Raw genomic sequence first — 14,308 nt, forward strand, 5'->3', positions numbered from 1 at the left:
GCAACAGCCTGGGAGGCAGCAGGCGATGGCTTCGGTGCTTGGGTCCCTGCCACGCGTGTGGGAGACCTGGGTTGTGTTCCAGGCTTCCGGCTTCAGCCTGGCCCTGTGCCAACTCTTGTGGCATCTGGAGAGTAAACCAGCAGATGGAAGATCTCTTTCTGTCTCTGTCTGCCTTTCCAATGTAAATAAATAAATAAGTTTTCTAAGAAAAAAGAAATCAAGGTTCTCATCATACATCCATAGAGCAACCCCTGTTGTTACTCCCACTTTGAGAACAAGGAAGCAGGAGAACTTGCCAAAGATCCAGTCACACTGACTCCAGCATCCTCTCCGTCTCCCCTGGCACCTGCATCTCTCTCTGCAAAGGTCCACGGGCTTTATCAGCACGACCGGGGCTGGGGGTTGGGAGAGAGAGAGCAGAGGAGGCACCAGGCCTATGCAAGGGAGACTTCGGGGAAGGGGATCGGGGACACAGGACTAACACGAGGAACCAGAAGCCTCGTGAGACTGGGAGGACCTTAGAAGCGGCACGGACGTCCTTGGTAAGCTGGGTCCGCTCTTGTTCAGAGGCGACAAAGCAGCTGATGGATGAGCCAGACCTGTCCAAATGCCAGTGAGCAGAGGTCCCTGATCAGCCACCACCAGGATGTCCCACAACCCACAGGGGAGAAGACACAGGCAAAGGCACAAAGGCCTGGGTGTGCTTCTGGGCTGTGTGCCCGCCCCAGCCGGGGCACGGGACCGGGGCACTTGCCAGGAGACAGGAGAACATCTCTGTGCAGCAAACAGGCATCTGTGCAGTGCTCGCAAGCACCTGTCAGCCATGGGACTTCAGACGCATTTCTTAGATGGGAGGTTTTTCCCCCATTGCAAACCGCCGTGTGGCCGCCGCACAGATCCTGCGGGGGCTGCGGTCGCTTGGCTGTGTCCCCCTGAGGGCTGCTCTCTGAGGCACACAGCAGGCCGAGGCCTTGGGGACCACAGGATTCCAGTGCTCACTCATTTCCCTCCCGTGTTCTAAAGAGAGTTCTCTTTAGCTAGAAATGGATTTTCGCCCAAGATAATGGATGGAGATTGTGGGCTGGCTACAGCTCCCTAGTGACGTGAGCATGTGTAGCACGCTTCCTCCTGAATCCCACCCACCCCCTTCCTGCCTCGCCTGTGTCACTTTTTCATCTTTCTCTAGTTCTGAGGAGGAGAATGAAGAAAATTTCACTTTAACTGACACAGAAAAATCATATGTATTTATGGGTACCGTGTGATGTTCTGATAGGCATATATACTGTGTGTACAAATTAGGGTTAACATGGACCTTAAAGAGAATCATTTTATTTTTTTAAGATTTATGGTATTTATTTGAAAGGCAGAGTGACATAGACAGACAGACAGACATACAGAGAGAGAGAGAGAGAGAGAGAGAATCTTCCATCCACTGATTTACTTCCCCCCATCACTGCAGCGATCACGGCTGGGCCAGGCTGAAGTCTGGAGCCAGGAACTCCACCAGGATCTCCCATTTGGGTGTCAGGGACCCAAGCACTTGGGCCATCTTCCTCTGCTCTCCCAGGTACTTTAGCAGGGAGCGGGATTGGAAGTGGAGCAGCCGGTACTCACTGGAGCTTTGATATGGGATGCTGGCTTTGCAAGAGGCGGTTCAGCTCCCTGCACCACAATGCCAGCCTGAGGAGGAGAATCGTTAATGAAAATTACTGTTATAACTACCTATTACTCACCACTCTTCCCCCAATCTTTTTTGGGAGAAGCTGGAGACACATCAGGCCCCGGTCCTTGTACCTGATTCTTTGCCAGTAGGTGTGTCCCATCCACACTTGTGCACTCCTCCCCCTTCCTCAGCCTGCGCCTTGGTCAGCCCTTACCTACTGCCACCTGGACCATCATAGTGCCCCGACCTTCTCCAAGTCCTGCAGTCTTCAGTGTTGCCTCATAATCCACCATGCACACTGCCACCAGAGGTATGTCTCTAAAACTGCAAACTGGCCAATGCTACTCTCCTGCTTAATCCTTCCATGACTCTAGATTATGTACCGGATACACCCCAAATCCTCTCCATAGCATTCTTCTCTCGCTCTTCTACACTTCCCCTCCAACACTCCATATGGTTTCAAACCATCCTACAGATATGCATGGCTCTTCCAGCTTCCTGCAATGTCTTTTCCCTCCTCATCCATCAAGCAAACTCCCACCCACTCTTTGGGACATGGATCAAGCTTTGCCTGTTCTTGGGAATATCAGATCCTCCCAAGCCAAACTGGCTTTTCCTACTGAGGCTTCTTCACCAACCTGGCATGGGTCCCGGAGTATCCTCATCGTCTGGTGTCTGTCCCACTTGACTGAGTGCCTGGCTACAAGGACTGACTCTTCTCTTCTGCGCAATACCAGCATGAGTCTACCATCGAAGCAGAGTCATAATATACATTGAGTTAAAAAGATATATTGAGGGGCTGGTGCTGTGGCACAAGTTAAAGCCCCAGCCTGAAGCGCCGGCATCCCATATGGGCACTGGTTCTAGTCCCAGCTGCTCCTCTTCTGATCCAGCTCTCTGCTGTGGCCTGGGAAAGCAGCAGAAGATGGCCCAGATCCTTGGGCCCCTGTGCCCACATGGGAGGCCCAGAAGAAGCTCCTGGCTCCTGACTTTGGATCAGCTCAGCTCTGGCCATTGCAGCCATTTGGGGAGTAAACCAGTGGATAGAAAACCTCTCTCTCTCTCTCTCTCTCTCTCTCTCTCTCTCTTTCTCTCTCTCTCTTTCAAATAAATAAAAATAAATCTTTACAAAAAAAAAAGATATGTTGAAGGGGTTTGGCCAGCTGGTGGCAATGGTATGTCCTACTCTCTATGTTTCTATGAAGGAGTATACCAATTTAGAAAATAGTTATGTACAATTCACTCTATACTTTGGGCACCAGAGTTACCCAGATAAGCAAAATATTATTCCTTCGATTAATGAACATACAGTTGATCAGTGAAGACAAACAAGGAATACAGCTAACATAAAGTGATGGTAGTATACTGTGGGTAGTGTCGCTCCCCCTCTTCGTGGAGGAGCAACACAGGACCCTGCGCTGTTCTTTCGTCTGCTCGGCCCTCCCCGGGTTTGCTGCTGGTTCTTCCCGGGTTGGCTACTATCCCTTCCACCTCCGTGGAAGGGCAGTTCCCCCTGGCCACATTCCCCACTTCCGCAGGGGAGCGGCACACCGCCGGCCGGCTTTCTCGGGGGCTGCACGGGTTCCCTTAGATGTTCCCCATAGATGTTCCTGGTGCATGCCGTCTCTCTCCTCCTTTATAGTCCTCCTCCGCCAATCCCAACTCGGCTGCCCACACGCCGAGTACGCTGCTCTCCAATCAGGAGCAAGTCCTACAGTTAATTGGTTGAACTGGAGGCAGCTGTGCGGAAGCTGTTTACTTCTCTCCCAGCGCCACACCGTGGGAGAGCAGATGCATAGAATAAGTCCTAATTCGAGTAACTTAGTCTAGTCCGGATTGCTCCCCACAGGTAGGAGGAAAATACTATGCCAAAGGTTCTCTACCATAGCTGAACAATCAAATCCAGGAGTTTGGAAAGCTAACTGTATCTCAAACTGTATTAGTTGTCTACTACTGCTTAACAAACTCCGTTTCCAAAAACGATCAACTTTTATCTCATCACACCACTTTTTGCGGGTCTAGGACTTTAGAGCAGCTTACTAGGTGGCCTGGGTACCGACACTGGGGTCTTTCATGTGACTGAAGCCTTGTCAGGCTGGAGGACCTCACTCAATGGCGGACAAGCTGGTGCTGGCCGTGGGCACACGGCCTCGGTTCCTCATCATGTGCACCTGTCCCTAAGGCTCCTTGGATGTCTTCACGACATGGTGGTTCTCCCCAGAAAGAGCGACAAGGCATAGGTGGAAATGCTGTCTCTGACCTAAATCCTGATGTTGCGTTGTATTACTCCCACAATAGTTCACCAGCTACACAGGGAAACTCTAGGCACTAGTGTGAGATGACCACTCAAGATTGTGAATACTTGGAAATGAGACTCATAGGGAGTCATTTTGGAGGCTGGCTACCACCCAGCCCTACCCTAGGCAGGGCCAGTATACCTGAGTGGGGTCCAGAGTTCCTTGTTTGTTTTCTTTTCTTTTTATAATCTTATTAGCTTTTAAGCTTTTATTGAACTATAAAACACAAAAATCCTACGTTTCCAGCTGTATAGATTTTCACAAAGGGTACATACCCACAAAACCTCCACCTACATCAAGGAAGTAAACACCACCATCATTCCAGAAGTACTCAATGTGCTCGTATCCAGTCACTAAAACCCTCAAGAGTGTGTCCTCCTGACTTTGCCTGGACCTGTTTCTGGAATCTCTATTTGTTCCATGGGTCTACTTGTCTATCTTTGCATCAGTAATATCATGTTTACTCTTAACTATTACAAATTTCAGCAAGTCTTAGTTTAATCCTCCAGCTTTTTGGAAATTTTTCCCTCCTAAATGAGGAACGAGACGAAGTTACTCACTGCCATCACTTGCACTCAACACAGTCCTGGTGGACCTAGGCCACACAGTATGGGGGTGGGGGGGGTGAGTTTTGGAAAGAGAGAGAAAAAAACTGTTCATATTTGCAGACAACATACACAATAAGTAAAGTTATCAAGCATACCAGATTTAGGGGTCAAAAATCACTGTCTTTCTATGTGTTGGCAACAAACAGGAAATAAAAATTTCTAAATATGACCATTTACCATGGCCTCAGAAACTATCAACAATTAAGCTTCTATGCTGAAAACTGTAAAATGTATTGCAAAACTCAAAAATCATCCAAATAAATGGAAAGATATACCATGTTCTTGGATAGAAAGATTTCATATTCAACATAATTCCAATCCAAATCCTAGCAACATGTATCTGTGTGTGTTTGAGTTATTCAGAACATATACACAGGTGCTCCCCAAGTAGTGGATGGGAAATAAGTCCACATCCCTCCATGTAAAAGAAAAAAGAAGAAAGAAAAGAAAGCACTGGCATTGGATGAGCATTCCATAAACAGGAAGGAGTTGGCATAATATCATAGAAATTAGAATGTGCATAACATGTTCCAGGAACTTAAATAACTTGAGATGGTTAGGGCTTAGATTACATGAGGATGGGACAATGAGATTGTAGATTGACAACCAGAAGGACTTTGAATATCATGGATAAGTCAAATTAAACCATGAGATTTATCCCTAATTCCATAGGTTGCCCACACAGCTCTTTAAGTAAGAAAGCAATGTGCTATTCATATGTTAACTCATAGCCTTCATGATATGCTAAGAGAAGTTACTGTTATTACCATCCCCATTTCACAGATGCAGAATCTAAGGCAAAGCAAGGTTAAGGGACTTGCCTAGCCCAAATTCACTGCTCACAGAAGGAAGACTTACAGTTTCATCCAGGAAGTCTGGCTCTACGGTCTATGTCTACTCTCAGTGCCTATGGTATGCTGCCTCTCACTACTCAAGTTTCATTCAATATTTAATGCTAGCAACAGTGTGAGGGTTGGGTTGGGGGTTATGATGGGAGACTATGTGGACAGAGAGAGAGGTAATTAGGAAGCCATCAGCGCCAAGTTTCTGAAGTTTATCAATGGAGAAGAAAGGGTGGATTTGGCCAATGCCACAGAACCAAAATGGCACATTTTCTAACCAACTGAATTGGGTAAAATGAGAGGAGACAGGAAAGGGTAAGTCAATAAACAAAACCCAAATAAAGGCTGTTTTCTTACAGTCTTTTGTGATACACTCACACTTGACCTCATAGGTATAGAAGCCCTCCTAGTGGCTTGGGTGTTTATAGTCCTGCTCCCTGAAAGCCCCTGAGTTGTTTCCAGACCAAGCCTTCAGCCTCACTTTCTGTTTCTCTGTTGCTTGGCCTTCCCTGCCTTATTTAGCCCTTATCTATCCTAGAGACTTCTGTTGATAGCTTTGACAGTGCCTTGCTCTATTGATGCACTAACTCTGCACTCATATTTTAATTTGTAAAGTGGAGCATTAATTCAACACTCTCAAATGTGAGTGGGGGTGGACAGTCACTTGCAGGCTGGTAGACAAGCAGGGTCCTGGACTGCCCTCCTAAAATATTCTGTTTAGTAGGTATACAGCAGGGCCAAGATTTCTCCCTTCTTGACACCTTTAAATGCTCAGCTCCTGTTCCAGATGGTCTTGGGGAAGGTAGTTCTCACACCATGCCGAGAAGCAAGGCTGGCGTGGGTGGGAACACTGCTCTAATCCTCCTCCTCCAGTGCTGCGAGCCCATTTCCAGCCTCCCAGGTAGCTGGCCCCGGCTAAGCACTTGACATCATGGTTCGTTTCCCAGCAATCCTGTGAAATAGAGGCTGTTGTATTCCCCGCTTCACAAAGGAGACTGCGGCTCAGAGCGATCCACTTGCTCCAGGTTTCACAACCGGTACTCAGCCATTCCTTGATTCACCCTTCACTTACGTATTTGCCATATGCTAGGCGCTATTCTGGGTGCCCGTGGGTGGCAGAGCAAGGATGTGAACTCAGAACTCCGAGCTCACGCTCTGAACCACAATGACGTAGTGTCCTCCTCAAACATGGTGAGGATGGCTTCCCAGAGGCGCAGGCTGTGTGTGACCGGCCAGAGGAGGAGGCTGCGCCGTGTTGGCCAAGTATTGAACCAGGGTCTCTGGGAAGTGCCGATGGGGCCTGTCGACCTGCAGAGGTGTCCTAGGACCAGCCAGCGTCTCTGCGGATGGAAGGCATGGAAGCGGGCCACGTGGACCAAGGATAGCAACAACAGCAGTGGTCGGAAGGACTCTCAGCAGGGCTGGAGGTGCTGAAACTGAAGGGCAGAGGGGAGGCAGTGTTAGAGAGAGAGAGAGAGAGAGAGAGAGAGAGAGAGGTCTTCCATCCAATAGTTCACTCCCCAGATGGTCGCAATGGCTGGAGCTGCACCAATCCAAAGCCAGCAACCAGGAGATTCCTCTGGGTCTCCCACTCGGGTGCAGGGGCCCAAGCACTTGGGCCATCTTCCACTGCCCTCCCAGGCTATAGCAGAGAGCTGGATGGGAAGTGGAGCAGCTGGGGCTTGAACTGGCGCCCTTGTCGGGTGCCGGCATTGTAGGCGACAGCTTTACCTGCTACACCACAGTACCAGCCCCTGACCTCCCTCTTGCTCATGCTTCTCTCCTCCTGCTCTTGCTACCTGTTCTGGGAGGTCTGGGTAGCTGTGCTCACAGCTGTGTCTCTCAGCCCCTGCAACTCCTCTGTGAGGGCCCCCTGCTTGGTCCCTCTCAGCCCTGTCTCAGCCCTGGGTCCCAGGACTAGTCATGGCAGGGAACAACACAACGTTGCTTGGCCAACGTCACCTGAGCCCATCTTTATTCAAGGAGCCATGCAGGGGGCTTTGAGAGCACACAGGAGGGGGACAGGGATGAAGTCTGCCCCAAGACACCAGGAATATGAGATACAGAGAGAGGGGATAGGAACATGGTATAAAGTGGGAGAACGTTATGAGAGAGACACACACACAGGAACTCAATTCATCTAAACATCTTCCTCCTCATAGCCTTTGCTACATTCTGGCTACGGTTGCCTTAGTCCCCGCTGTTCTAAGGGGCTGGATTGCTCCATCACAGCGCACAGCAGCAGCATCTTTAGGGTGGTTGAACCCAGATCACTGAGCTCCTTCTCCAGCATTTCTGATGCAGTCGGTCTGGGGAGGGGCCAGGAAATGTGTTTCTATCAAGTTGCAGGTGCTGCCCCACTGGCCCAGGCGCTGCTCCCCAAGAGCCCCTGTTCTAACTGACCCAGCCTAGCTTTCAACATCCCGGGCAGTCGAGCACAGCCGCTGGAACTGTGGCGTAGTGGGCAAGCCAGCATCCCATATGGGCCCCGGTTCGAGTCCCAGCTGCTCCTCTTCTGATCCAGCTCCTTGCTGATGGTCTGGGAAAGCAGCGGAGGATCACCCAAGTGCTTGGACCCCTGCACCCACCGTGGGAGACTTGGAAGAAGCTTCTGGCTTCTGGCTTCAGATTGGCTCAGCTCCCACTATTGTGGCCATTTGGGGAGTGAACCAGCAGATGGAAGACCTCTCTCTCTCTCTCTCTCTCTCTCTCTCTCTGTCTCTCCTTCTCTCTGTGTGTAACTCTGACTTTCAAATAAATAAATAAATCTTTAAAGAAAAAAGTAGAAATTTGAGGCAAACACTGGGTACCATGGTTAGGCCCCTACTCGGGAGGCCTATATCCAATATCTATGGCTTGGGTTCAGTCCTTCAGCCCACCCCAGCCAAAGCAGACATCCAGATCTCGAAGACAGGGAGGAGCGTATTAAACGCAGAGCCCCAGGGCTGACGCTGTGGCACAGCGGGCTCAGCGGCTGCCTGTGCTGCTGGCATCCCATGTTGGAGTATGGGGCCGAGGCCTGGCCGCTCTGCTCCTGACCCAGCTCCCTAATAGTGACCCTGGGAAAACAGCAGAAGCTTACTCAAGCACTTGGGCCCCTGCCACTTCTGTGGGTGACCAAGTTGAAGTTCCTGGCTTCAACCTGGCACAGACCTGACTGTTGTAGCCATTTGGGGAGTAAAACAGTGGATAGAAGATCTTTATCTCTCCCTCTCTCTCTTTCTCTCTAGCTCTGCCTTTCAACTAAAGAGACAGATCTTTAAATAAGCAATCTTGGAGCCTGAAGCAGAATTGCAGCTCATATGCTTGCCTGCGTGGTACCTTTCTGTCTCATGGTTCACCCCAGGCACTAATGGTGCATCCGTTCCTGTGTTCCTGACACCAGGTACTGGTAACTCACATGCTGCTGCCACTCCCACCCACAGAACCAGCCAGGAGCCTGTTTTGTCCTAGTCTTGGGAAGCCACGGGCTCAGATCTGAGTGCCTGTCTTTGTGTTCATTGCCCTTCCAGCCGTCTGTGGAGGGACCTGCCTGCAGCTCCTTCTCAGGGATGTGAGTGCAGATGTCCTAGAATGTGTCTGCAGGCTTCCAGATTTTCTCCCACTGGTGTTAAAAGTGAGCGTCTCGGCATAGTGAGCCCTCTCCCTCAGTGCAGGTGCAGGCGTGAGTCCCCTAGCCCTGTAAGAATGGTAAGTTCAAGGAAGGCAGGAGATGTGTAAAAAAGGCAATTTTTTTTCCCTTTGCATTGCCAGCAGCACAATAGCAATAGGCACTGTTTTAAACTCTCCGATAATTTGATCTTAATTATATAGTGTGCAGAGGCACTAATAAGTTTACAAATCTGCCAGCAACACTAAACACATATGTCTTAGAAAATGGTACCCTTTTCCTGCTTATTGTAGGACTGGGAGCCCCGGGTAATTGTGAACAATTAAGAGGGAGGGGCCAAGTGGTGACTCAAAGGACGGCTCCACAGAGGCTGATAGGAGCTGCGGATCTGCAGTATGTACGAGGGGCACCTGAGGGTTGGGAAAGTGTCCTGGAACCCAAAACTGTGGCTGTTGACCCAGCACAGCCAGATGAGATGCAGAAAAGTGGGTTGAGAAAGCCAGGAAGCAGTGCAGCGGTTGAGACACAGCTGGGGACGACTACAACCCATATCAGAATGCCCGGGTTCAAATCCTGGCTCCACTCCTGACTCCAGCTTCCTGCTAATGCACACCCTGGGAGACAGCAGATGGCAGCTCAGGTCCTTGGGCCCTTGCCACCCACGAGGGAGACCTGAATTGAATTCTTGTGCGTTGGCTTTAGCCTAACCCAGGCCTGGCTGTTGCAGGTATTTGGGGGAATGAACCAACAGATGGCAGATTTCTGTCTGGCTCTGTCTCTCTGCCTTCCAAATAATAATAATTTTAAAAATCTGGACTTAAAAAAAGAGAATGCCAAAAATATTGCTCTTCCTTATCTTAAATGGGTACCACGTGACCCAGTGAAAGCTTTGAGGGCCTGAGAAGAAAACCGCTGGGTAGCAAGTACTAGTTTCTGCTCCCAGTGATATCAGACTGCTTATTAATATTTTTCAATATTAGTAAGCCTATAGGCTCTTGCCACTTATTCAAAGAAGAATTCTGAATACTGGCTCAAATGGACCAGACAACATGGTAAGTTTTTAAGGATTTTACTCAGTGAGAGAAATGCGCAGGAGAGCAGGGGCATTATTTAGGGGAGAAAGGGAAGTCTAGAAGCCAAGTCGGGTCCATATCAAGCAGAGAGCAGGCCAGGAGCGAGCTACGTGGCGCAAGCGTGCAGGCAGGAAAGCAGGGAGCCGGCGGCCTGAAGCCCACGCACCTGTGGGGAAACAAGACCAACAAGGTGAACGAGGGAAGGGCCCACCGTGTTCCAGGCCTCTTAGTCCCTCCCAAAGGGGAGTGGTTCTGTAGTCTGATTGGCAGGTGGGCGTACAGGTGGGGTCAGGTAGGGGCGTGGTCTCCAGGTTACAAGTCTGGTTGATTTTAACCTATCTGCCGGCCTACATCACCAGTGCCTCAGGCCAGAGCAGAGTAGAACCAGCATGCTCGGGACATGACAGTTTGTGCAAGTTACTGTTGGTGTCCTGTGGCTTGTTCATTGTAGCACAGGGAAAATCCCAGCTGCCTGGGGTCACATTGACAAGAACATTCGAAGTCTCAGCAGGTGTCCTGGTACACAGTAGGCATGCTGATCACCTTCATTCATTTTCTTCCCTGCCTCCTTTCTTTGCAAGGCTTTTCCTAAGGTCACCTATGATTGGGTCATTTCCTGGCCCGTAGGAGATACTTTTGAAAGGATTTATTTATTTCTACTTTGTTTGAAAGGCAGAGAGAGAAACCAAGAACTATCTTCTGTCTGCTGGTTCACTTCCCAAATGCCTGCAACAGCCAAGGCTGGGCCAGGCGGAAGCCAGAAGTCTGGAATTCCAACTGGGTCTCCCACATGAGTGGCAGGGACTCACGTACTTGAGCCCTCATTTGCTGCCTCCTGGGGTTGTGCATTATCAGGAAGCTGAATTCGAAGCAGAGTAGCCAGGACTTGAACTAGGCACTCTGATATGAGACGCAGGTATCTCAAGCAGTGACTTACTGCCTGCCCAGTTTGGAAGGTACTTGATCAATAACTGCTCAAGGAAGAAACAAGTAATAAATATCGCTTCCTTTTAAATCAAGGAACTCAAGCCCAGATAGGCTCAGTAACTCGGCATAGGCACACAGCACAGCCAAAGTCAATGTCACAGATGCAGACTGCAGAACAGTGCTGGGCTGATTCCCTGATCTTCGTCCTGAAGTTGCAATATTTTCAAAGTGGAAAAAAAGGAAACACCCCAAAGCCGACCGAGAGTGAACTCCTGACTACAGGCTTCTTTTGATTAAAGCAGAAACCTCGCTTCTGTGATATGTGGGTTTCAGAAGATTAAATTCATGTTTGATTACAAACCCCAGAATAAAAGGAAAATAAATATGTTCAGGAAGACGAGGAATTCCCAGAGGCAGGAGGAGAACAAATCCTGAGTCAATACTCTCATGACTGCTGTCTCTTAGAGCCGAGGGGAAGATCAGTGGGGTGGCTCCCCGTCTCCTCAAAGGCCCACTCTGCCAGGCACACCCCCTGCTCTGCCAGGATCCAGCATATTGTGCTGGCCCTCCCCCCTCAAATATCAGACTGCCTGCCCTCAACACCCTCTGAGTTTATGGCCCTCTCCCCTTCTTAACCTTTGTGGGGGGAAATACTAATCAATCTCTAAAGCCCCATTGAAATGCAGAAATCCCTTCTAAGTCCTTCCCTAGCTCCCTGGTGGGAAATGATTGTTCCCTCTGCAATCCCTGAGTGCTTGATAGTTTTTGTGTTCCATTCATCAACATTGGCTTTATATCAAGATGACATTTATTTACGAATGTGCCAGACTTTCCCTCTGCATCTGTAAACAACCTCTCAGTCCCCTACCTCAGCACACCGACTTCAAGGAATGTGCATTGACAGAGACCTATTCAAAGGCCCCAAAATGAAGCCCAGCTGAACCAGGTGTGGCACAGTCACGAAGGATGGTTTTATGCAGCCCTTAAAAATATTAGGTGTGTATTTAAACAATACCAAGGAGGGCCGGCACTGTGGCGTTGTGGGTAAAGCAAGCGCTGCCTGCAGTGCCGGCATCCAACATGGGTGCCGGATCGAGTCCTGGCTGCTCCACTTCCGATCCCACTCTGCTGTGGCCTAGGGAAGCAATAGAAGATGGCTCAAGTCCTTGGGGCCTTGCACCCACATGGGAGACCTGGAAGAAGCTCCTGGCTCCTGGCTTCGGATCAGCACAGCTCCGGCCATTTCAGTCAATTGGGGAATGAACCAGCGGATGGAAGACCTCTATCTCTCTCTCTCTCTGCCTCTCCTTCTATCTCTGTGTAACTCTGACTTTCAAATAAATCAATCAATCTTTTAAAAAAATAAAAAATAAGCAATACCAAAGAATCGTGTAGCTATTATTTGTTGCATTTCCACTGCCCAGGCAAGGTCATGGCTGTTCACTGAACGTTCCATCTGCTGTCGCTAACTTGCCTATTCCTTCACAGTGAGTTACTCAGGACCAGGTTTCAGCCAATGGAATGCAGCTCGGCTGAGGCAATGAAAGGCTCAGTGTGACTTTCTAGGCTTTCTCCTTTAGCTTTGGTGCCTGAGACAGCCAGAGGGGCCAGAGAGTGTGGCTACGGGTGGCTACACATGGAACAGAGGCCAGGTGGTTATGTGTCCAAAGGGAGAAGAACTAAGCCACTGGGATGTCACTGAATGAAACGCAAAACAGGGATGTTAATAGTTCCTGGCTAGGCTTTTGTGACAATTAAATGATCTTATAGTATATGAGGATACTTAGAATAAACTCATGCAAAATTGAATTAAAAGATAACTTTCTTTTGGTGCAAAAAAGTTCTGAAATGCATGCATCTTAAAAGTTTCCAATAAGCTCTTATGAAAAATTACACATGGCTTTTAAATTTTTTTTTGCGAAAAGATAAACTTACTTTAAATTCCCTATTCCATAGCCTTTTCTAAATTACTTTCCTATAGGTGCAGTTCTTAACACGGTGCTTGGCATACAGTCAGTACTTCATAAATGCTAGTCCCATCTTCCCTTCTATTCCTCCACGTGGTGAATTTAAAACTGTCCATGACTAAGTCCAGCTACCCAGCAGAGGGGGACGCAGGACGTAAGTGTTGTGATGGGACGTAAGTGTTGTGATGGAGATTCAGAGAATGTCTACCACGTGTGCGCTTGTTCTGAGAGCCGCCTGGGCTGGCGTGCCAGGAAGCCCTGTCTGTGTAGAGCTTGATGGGCCTCTTTGACGTCATAAAAGCCAGCCCTGGGTGGGGCAAAATGTGAGGGAGACAATGTCCACCATGACAGCCAGAGCAGAGGTCTAGAGGCTGTGGGAGGGAATGAAATGTTGTAAAAGGGGGTGGAGGAGGTTTCAGAGCAAGAAAAATGTCGTGTTTAATCCCATGTGTCCTATGGGAGTTTTCCAAAGCCAGACAAAGGAAATCAGCGCTAATGCCTGGTCTCCCACGCAGCCAGTCTTGGACAGTCTTTCTGGTTTTTTTTTTTTCAGCCCTGCACACACTTGGCTGCACAGATTTTAAGAAGGACAATGGTTGTTTTAATAGTGCTAATAGGGGGTGATGGGCGAATCATAATCTTATAACCAAAATGGTTCACTCATTTGTGTGCGCTATTGAAAGCGAAGGCTCTTTGAGAGGTGCAACCTGCACACTGCACAACAGGACTGCCTTGTGCATTCACAAGGGGCTGCCCTGGAGCTGTGAGCTCCCTGGAAAGCAGTTTCTTTGCCAACCTCAAATATGTTATGCTTGGTTATACAGTTGAGGGAGCGATGGATTTTCATTCTTACAAGCCCCTGGTCCAGAGCTGGGGCCTTCATGCATCCTAGCTGCTGCTTTTTTTTTTTTTTTTTTTTAAGATTTATTTATTTTATTTGAAAGGCAGAGACAGAGAGAGAGAGAGAGAGGTCTTCCATCCACTGGTTCACTCCCCAAATGGTCGCAACAGCCACAGCCAGGCCAATCCGAAGTCAGGGGCCAGGAGCTTTTTCTGGGTTCCCACACAGGTGCAGGAGCCCAGGGACTTGGGCCATCTCCTACTGCTTTCCCAGGCCATAGCTGGATCAGCGAGTGGAGCAGAAGTGGAGCAGCTGGGACTCAAACCAGCGCCCAGATGGGATGCCGGCACTGCATGCAGCAGCTTTACCCACTTCACCACAGCACCGGCCCCCCAGCTGTTGATTTTTAAACTTATTTGAGGAAGAGGCCAGCGCCGCGGCTCACTAGGCTAATCCTCCGCCTAGCGGCGCCGGCACACC

The sequence above is a fragment of the Oryctolagus cuniculus genome, chromosome 2, assembly GCF_051225735.1.
Source record: "Oryctolagus cuniculus isolate XC-2025 breed Fujian yellow rabbit chromosome 2, ASM5122573v1, whole genome shotgun sequence".
Classification (NCBI taxonomy): Eukaryota; Metazoa; Chordata; class Mammalia; order Lagomorpha; family Leporidae; genus Oryctolagus; species Oryctolagus cuniculus.